Source organism: Lytechinus variegatus, chromosome 7, assembly GCF_018143015.1.
Source record: "Lytechinus variegatus isolate NC3 chromosome 7, Lvar_3.0, whole genome shotgun sequence".
NCBI classification, from domain to species: Eukaryota; Metazoa; Echinodermata; class Echinoidea; order Temnopleuroida; family Toxopneustidae; genus Lytechinus; species Lytechinus variegatus.
In genome coordinates, this window is record NC_054746.1 from 28,565,153 (window position 1) to 28,572,483 (window position 7,331).

Here is a 7,331-nt window from a genome sequence, read left to right on the forward strand (position 1 = left end):
GGAAAGATAACGGTGATAAGAGGTCCATTAAGTCTCATCATATCTTGCTAAATATGGCTTTCATTTCGTATAAATATCATCAAATCGGTTTAATACTGCGACAAAAATTAGGAGGAAGAGAATAAAGGAGAGAGGTATAAGGGAAAAGAATAAAGGGGGAAAGGTGGTACGTAGAAACAAGTAAAATAAGGAATAGGGACTATATTTGGTAATGCAGATATTAGAAAAGGGGAAAAAGGAGACAGAATTCTGTACTTATAGGGAAAATATGACTATTATTTTTCTATATTTTCTTTTATTATTAGCATCATAAACTATTTTGTTTTTTGCACACTATTTTGACAATAATGAAATTGTCAAATCACGGTAGATGCAGCAATGTGCAGGAGTGATTCAAACTATCTTTCTGATGAAGAAAAAGTGAGTATAGACCCATTTAGCATTTAAACGAATATAGAATAAAATACAAAAGAAAAAATAGTGAATGATGCCATCGTTTTCCCCACCTATAAAAGCCTATTCATAACGTTTGTACATCAAATTTTAATAAAATTTGTGGTTTTTTTTAATCATGATTGTTTGATTTTTAAATACGTTTATTCAAATCAGCTTTTGGTTCATATAAATGAAATGTATGTAGTTTTTAAAATAAGTATAGGAATTAAGTTAAAGAAGGCCCCCCCCCCCCTCCCTATCATGGCCCCAAGACAGAGGCAAGTAAAATATTGGGAAAAAAAAGAAAGAAAGCTACAAATGGATTCAAATAGGGGGATGTGAAATTCAGAACGCGTTAGAATAAAAAAGAGAAAAGCACAAAGGTACAATAAATGAGAGAGAAAGGGATGAGACAACACTTCATTTCATCAACATCACGAACCTCTAATCTCTGATGCAAATGCTTTTAGTATTATTTTTCAGCAAAAATTCTTTGTATCAAGATCGTGGTGCAGTGCACCCGCAGCAGCCAGGCGCTGCGCTGCAAGGCAGCAAAGTGATAAGATACTGCATGCTAGGAGAAAATCTTACGTTGTAAGAGCGCATTTGATTGGCTAATTCGGCTCAGTATGGGAGTGGCCTAAAGGGACTTAATTGAGCGCTAATAGAGTTTTCAGAATACGAATTTGGAGGTACATTAGCGCTCAATTAAATGGGTAACTTAAAAGGAAATTTAAGTGGAAACTTAAGAGACATTTCAGAATACCACCCCTGGTTGGCGTGGTATAGCCCGGTACTGGGATTTGAATGATCCCCCGGAGCCCCTCTCCCTTGACACAACTTATAGTCTTTGGCAACCAACGAGACGATACCTTTCGTAATTTCCTCACTCCTCAGTGTGGGCATTTTCCTAAAGAAGATTATTGGCCCTTGGCATTGGTCAGGGGCATTTACAATGTTTGGATGCTTCTTCAGAAGATGACCATTCATTGTAGTTGTAGATCCTCCGTTGTACTGGTAAGCGACATTGCAGAGTTTACATTTCACACTTGACTGAAGTCTTGGTGAAATATTCCCACACCTTACTCGCTTTCCCCATTCTGGAGATTCCCCAATCAATACACCAATAACTTAAGTACTTCCCAATCTCTGCACAATGATCAAAATGAATTGACAACAGATTACAGATGTATAAACGTTCGAGATACAGCTAATCTTTTGGAAAGCTGTTAATGAAGTGAAGGTATATCCTTCTTGTGAATAGTGTTTGCCAAGCATTTTGTACCAAGTGTGGATGTCTTTGACGTCAACCCCCATCTGGTCTTACAGCCTCCTCCAGGCCTTGTCTTTCTTGTCAAGTTCGGCCCACATGGCATCCGCTTGTTGTAGAGGCCTGGGCACCCCAGCAAGTACTCTTTAGCCTCTTCCTGAGCATCATTGAGTTCACGGTCCTCTGCCTCACTCCAGAACCGCGTCTGTTTCTTCCTGTTTGTTGGTTCTTCCTCATTTTCTTCAGGAGCGGAGGGTCCTGCTATACATAGACAACAAACACCCATATTTGAAATAAATGTACATCTCATGGCACTGCTGTAACAAATAAGTAATAAAAACCAAGTCCACTCTAAATGGTACATTATTATCAACAAACCTCTCAACCAAGATGCACCGATCAAAAAGAGACCATTTATGCTCCCACTAAGTTTTTTGACATATATGTAACAAATGCCAACAGAGTATAGTGCTAACACAATACAATTAGTCTATAGTCCATGAAAGTCCATAATAGTCTAACCAGGCCCCTCTTCCCGCCAACGGTCTCACCGCTGAGGTAGGGTTCTCTTTACAGATATGGCATGCAGCAAAATAATTTTATCCTTTGTCGCATATAATTATGGCTGGGGCTTAAACAAAATATACAATTTGGGCACGTGATCGGAGGAAACGTGTGAGGTAGGATGGGTGGGATAATTTTCCTGAAACGCAGCAAATATGCATTTTAGGACGCACTGATGGTACTCCTTTGTTGAGTGGGATGTGAGCAACAACATGCAGATGGGAAGTCCTAACAGGCTACTATATGATGCAATAAAATCAAAATATGTGACTGTACACAGTAGTCTAAACTGTCAAAATTATAATAGCTTCGTACCCATGCTGAATGGCTTCCTTAAGGGAAGCATTTGTTAACCCTTTCCAGAAAACAATACGAAGGGTCTAGTCCTTTGTGGAGGATGAGATACCCTTCCTTTGCCCTGCCTTATCGATTGTTAATTGCATGCGAGCACTGTAGGCAGTCACTGATTCTTCTGGTCCCTGTTTGGTTGAGTAAAATTGTTGTAGAAGTACGGCTCCCGATTCTACTGTGCCATAGAAGCCGCCTAGCTTTTCAGCAATTTCCTCAGCCGTTGCCTGTACATTCATGTTTAAAACAAGCTGACCTGCCTCTTCCCATAACGAACATCTTGCAAGCCTAGCCAGCGCACCTGGGCTGCAATCGTCATCCATTTGAAGACATTTTATTTCGTATTTCCACACCTCAAAGGGGACCTCGACCCCTTTGTGCCGTGGGTCACCCGAAAAAAAAGAAAATTTTAGGGAATTTTGAATAATAGTTTGTGATTTAACCACAGGTGTTGCTTCATTACTCGACTCTGACTTTACATTGAGTACGAGGTTTGACTTAGAGGCTTCCGTTATTTCAATGGCTTCCCCATCCAAAAGCTTTTTTGTTAAGTTGTAAAATGGCTTCGAACGCTACGCGGCTATTCACAAAGATGCAATGGGCATTGCCAGTGCTTTCACCAGATATAAGCCAGTTGGGAGGCAGTTTGAGCCACGGCATGCCACGAGGCACCTTATTGGTGACACTAGGCGCCACAGCAAATTGCATTGGCACAAACTGGCACCAGCTGGTGTCGGCCCAGTGGACTCCTAGCATAGGCTTCTTGCCTTCTCCTTTGAGATTTTTCAACGGATGTAAATTTTCTCTTTGGTAAAGAATATGCATGGAAAAATCTTCACAGACAAAGATTTTCTTACCTTTGAACATGCTCTGTTTCAGCTTTGAAATGGATGCTTTGCAAACTCTCCTTGCCAACAAAGTCGGAGAATGCGACGTTTATGAATCTTCGCTTCTGCTGATCGCTTGTTGGTTTGGTAGACCTAGTGGGAGTACAATGACAGTGCTTGATTGAATATTGGCTAGGAGAAAGGCCAACAAAATCCCGGATAAACTCCTGCACCACCTCACAATTCTCCTCTTGAATTCCATGCAAGACCAGGTTATTACTTCTTGATCTATTTTCCAATTCATATCCAACTTTTCCTGTTTTAATTTCTTCACCTCAGACACTAAATCATTCAGCTGTATGGTACAGTCCGTGATTCTGTTGTCATTCTCAGCTGTCTTTAGGCTTGTTTTATCTTCAGCTTCTTCAATCTGACCTTTGAGATGAAAAAAAAATGGGACTCGAATTTTTCGAGAAAAAGGGCAAACCAATTGGTGGGTTGTCTGATGGTTGAGCTCAGCCTTCTTCGATCTGAACTGGCTGAGCAGTTCGCTTGAAAAACTGCCTTGGAACTGAGTCTCTTTCACACTCACCTTCTGCGGTGGGGCCAGTCTTGACTTCTCTGGTGAATGTAACTGATGTTTGTTTGAACTCAATTTTACTCCAAAATTATCTTGAAGGCCTGCTGAGACACTATTTAGATCGCAAAACACTTAAACTTCAGCTAAATTTGGTGCAAGTTTGAAGACCTAAGACACAACCATGTTTGCAGCTCAATTTGGTGGGTAGGAACCTTTTTGGGGAATGATATATTGATAATACTGAAGATTTTATTAGGCTTTTTTCAGGAGTATTTCTCCCAATTAACATTTTAATTGTAATTAAGGTGTGTTTGTATGCAGATATTAAAATGAATCTAATTCAAATGAGGTCAATTGATGGTTTTCTCATTGTTAGCTTTCTAAAGATTCCACTACATACTGATATTCATTTATGCAAAAATATACACAACAATGACTTTATTTTTTTCTAGAAAATTATATTTTTACTTGCATAAGCGCAATTCATCTTAAGATCATAGTTGTTATTAGAAGTGTATTTTTAATTCATCAGTCTGTAATTGTATTTTCATTTGAAAGGGAACAGAACAGTTCTGTGTGCACAAGTTGCTGTAATATTGATGTATGTACTTTTATGGTATTTGTTCTTTTCACCTTGGCTTTTTAGGACAATATATCTTTAGCAGTTTTAATTCCTTCTACAATTTGCTAGTAATGTGGCAATTCAAGTTTGGAAAAATAATCAGTTCACGTCATATTTGTAGTAGAAACAAACAAATTTGGCATTTAATATCCAAAACCTTGGAATAATTGAAACTTGTACAATCAGAAATTGCAACATGTTAGTCTGAATTTGAATAATGCATGAATTCTGAAAATGATCAAATTTTCTGTATTTTCTGTTACCATAGTGAAACTATAATATCACAAATGTTCGTAGATAATCTGATGGAAAGAAAGGGTACAGGTGATAAGACATATATATAGTTTCCTCACATAAAGATTTGCATGAAATCTAACATTGTTAGTAACAGGAATACATTTCAAATGCAAATTATGTGCTTCATAAAAATTAACATCTTCCTGTACTGAGGATCAAAACACACCCCAGTTAGACCATATTATCTTATTAATTCAAATTATATACAACATTTCTCTTTTAGTACAGGGAAGTTAACCCTGACATAAAGTTTATTGCAAAAATAGCAACAAAAAATTCATTCAAAATATTGGCGAAGGTTGGAGGAAAATCCATCAAAGAATAAGATCTGCGATGTCATATGCCAGCAGCTTTCCTACATATCGTATAGTAAAAAAATCAATGAAATTTTTTTTTTTTCAGAAAAATGACAATGGTTTTTATTGTACCTTCTGTATAGTAATAGACCAATGATTTCACACCAGCTCCTATAAGTCATCACAAGCCTTTAAAGAGAAATTAATTTATGCATTTCATGTTACATAACATATGGGGCACCTGCTCATTTATGACATGACAAATACCAAAAAAAAATTGAAATTCTAATAACTTTCTTGATCTTTTATGGATTCTCCTCAAACCTTCAATATTTTTTCTGCTTTTTTTTACAACAAAGTTTTTTCGGGGTGAACTTCCCTTTGAGCCAGCTTTTAAGGTTGATTGTGTAGGTATAATTCATTCTTCATTATTTTCATTTCATGAAATTTTACCTGTATTATTCAGCACCTAATATTTTCCAACGTTTAGTCTATGAGATACGAATATTAATATTTCTTTTTAGTGTCAATTATATATAAGATATGTTCTTTTTAGTATAAATTTCTTTTCGATACTGTATTTCAATATGACAGGTATTTTTAGAGAATTGCTCATTATTCAAGTGTGTATAGCAAGATTACTGTATTTGATAATATAATATTCATATTTTCCCTAGCCCTTTTTTCTATTTGTGCTTGATTATTTTTTTGATATTGATGTTTTTAAACCAGTGTTATTAATGTATTATACAATCAATTGTGTATATTTGATTTTTTTTTATACTGAACTGCAGCATCAGCATGAAATGAACTGCATGAATATTTACTGGCTGTAATAGATAAACTTGAACTTGAAGTAAAGGATTGAGATGTAAATTTGTCATGTATGTAGTAAAATCAAAGTATATTGGGTAAAATCTGGTAACAGTTTCAATTCAGGCTATTACATTGATTTTCATCAACAGTATGATAAAGTTGATAATCTAATTATTTTCTTGATACTTCTATACATTCCTCGCATTTACTAATTTTACTCTGAAGTTTGGAATTTGAAAAAAAAATGATTAAAAAACCTGTTTTTCAATAATTGTATAACACAAATTGGAATCCTTAGTCAAATGGACTGTTATTATTCAACAAGTAAAATGGTTTCTATTGGGCAATGTATTACCATGTAGAATTCAACTCGTATACATTATTACTTGCTATGTCAAGTTATCCTGGCAAAATTTCAAGTTGTCCAAAAAGACCATTTAAAGAAAGAACATTTATTGAGCAGTTTATTCAATAAAGAGCTAAGAAAATATAATAGCTTTTGAAACATGGAGAAATTTATATTGATTGTCAATGTATTACTGTATCTTATAAATTATCCAAATGAATCGAATATTCAATTTTTGCATGTTGCAATTACAATTGACTGGTACATTCATTCAACATACATGCTTTGTTTGCTTTCAATTATATTCTAAATTATTGATTGATTATATGTATATTTCAGTAATTTTGATTCAATTCAGGGTTCAATACAATTACTGTCAGTGGTAAAAAGTAATGTGTTATTCAAGGTCATTATACTTATGCAGGTCAACAAACTTTTACTAGAAGGCTAGTAACTGTAGATGTAGTTTTACAGGAAAACAATTTCATTTTGTTTTTAATTCAGAGTCTTTGATTCCTCATCGATATCATAAATTTTGAATGTTTATGTACATTTCGTATTTGAGCTACCTTGTGCAAGTAGGTCAAACAAAAATGAGACCAATAAACAATAAGTATCAAATGTTCCTGTTCTTGTGTGTCTTTCATTGGATGTGCAAATCGCAGTGAGAGTTTAGCTTTATTGACTGGAACATTTTTTCTTAAAGATCTTGAATCACTTTTTATATATATATATATATGGGGAAGTTTCTCACATGACATCATTAATTATATCTTCAAACATTCTTAACTCTTATTCTCTGGAGGATTTTTATTGAATATTTCACCAATGTTTTTCTTTATTTTTTCTGCCTTTATTAAAACCAACTTATCAGTGAAAACCCTCCTTATGCATCATTGAAAGTGAGATATCCTCCATTGTCTCTCCCTA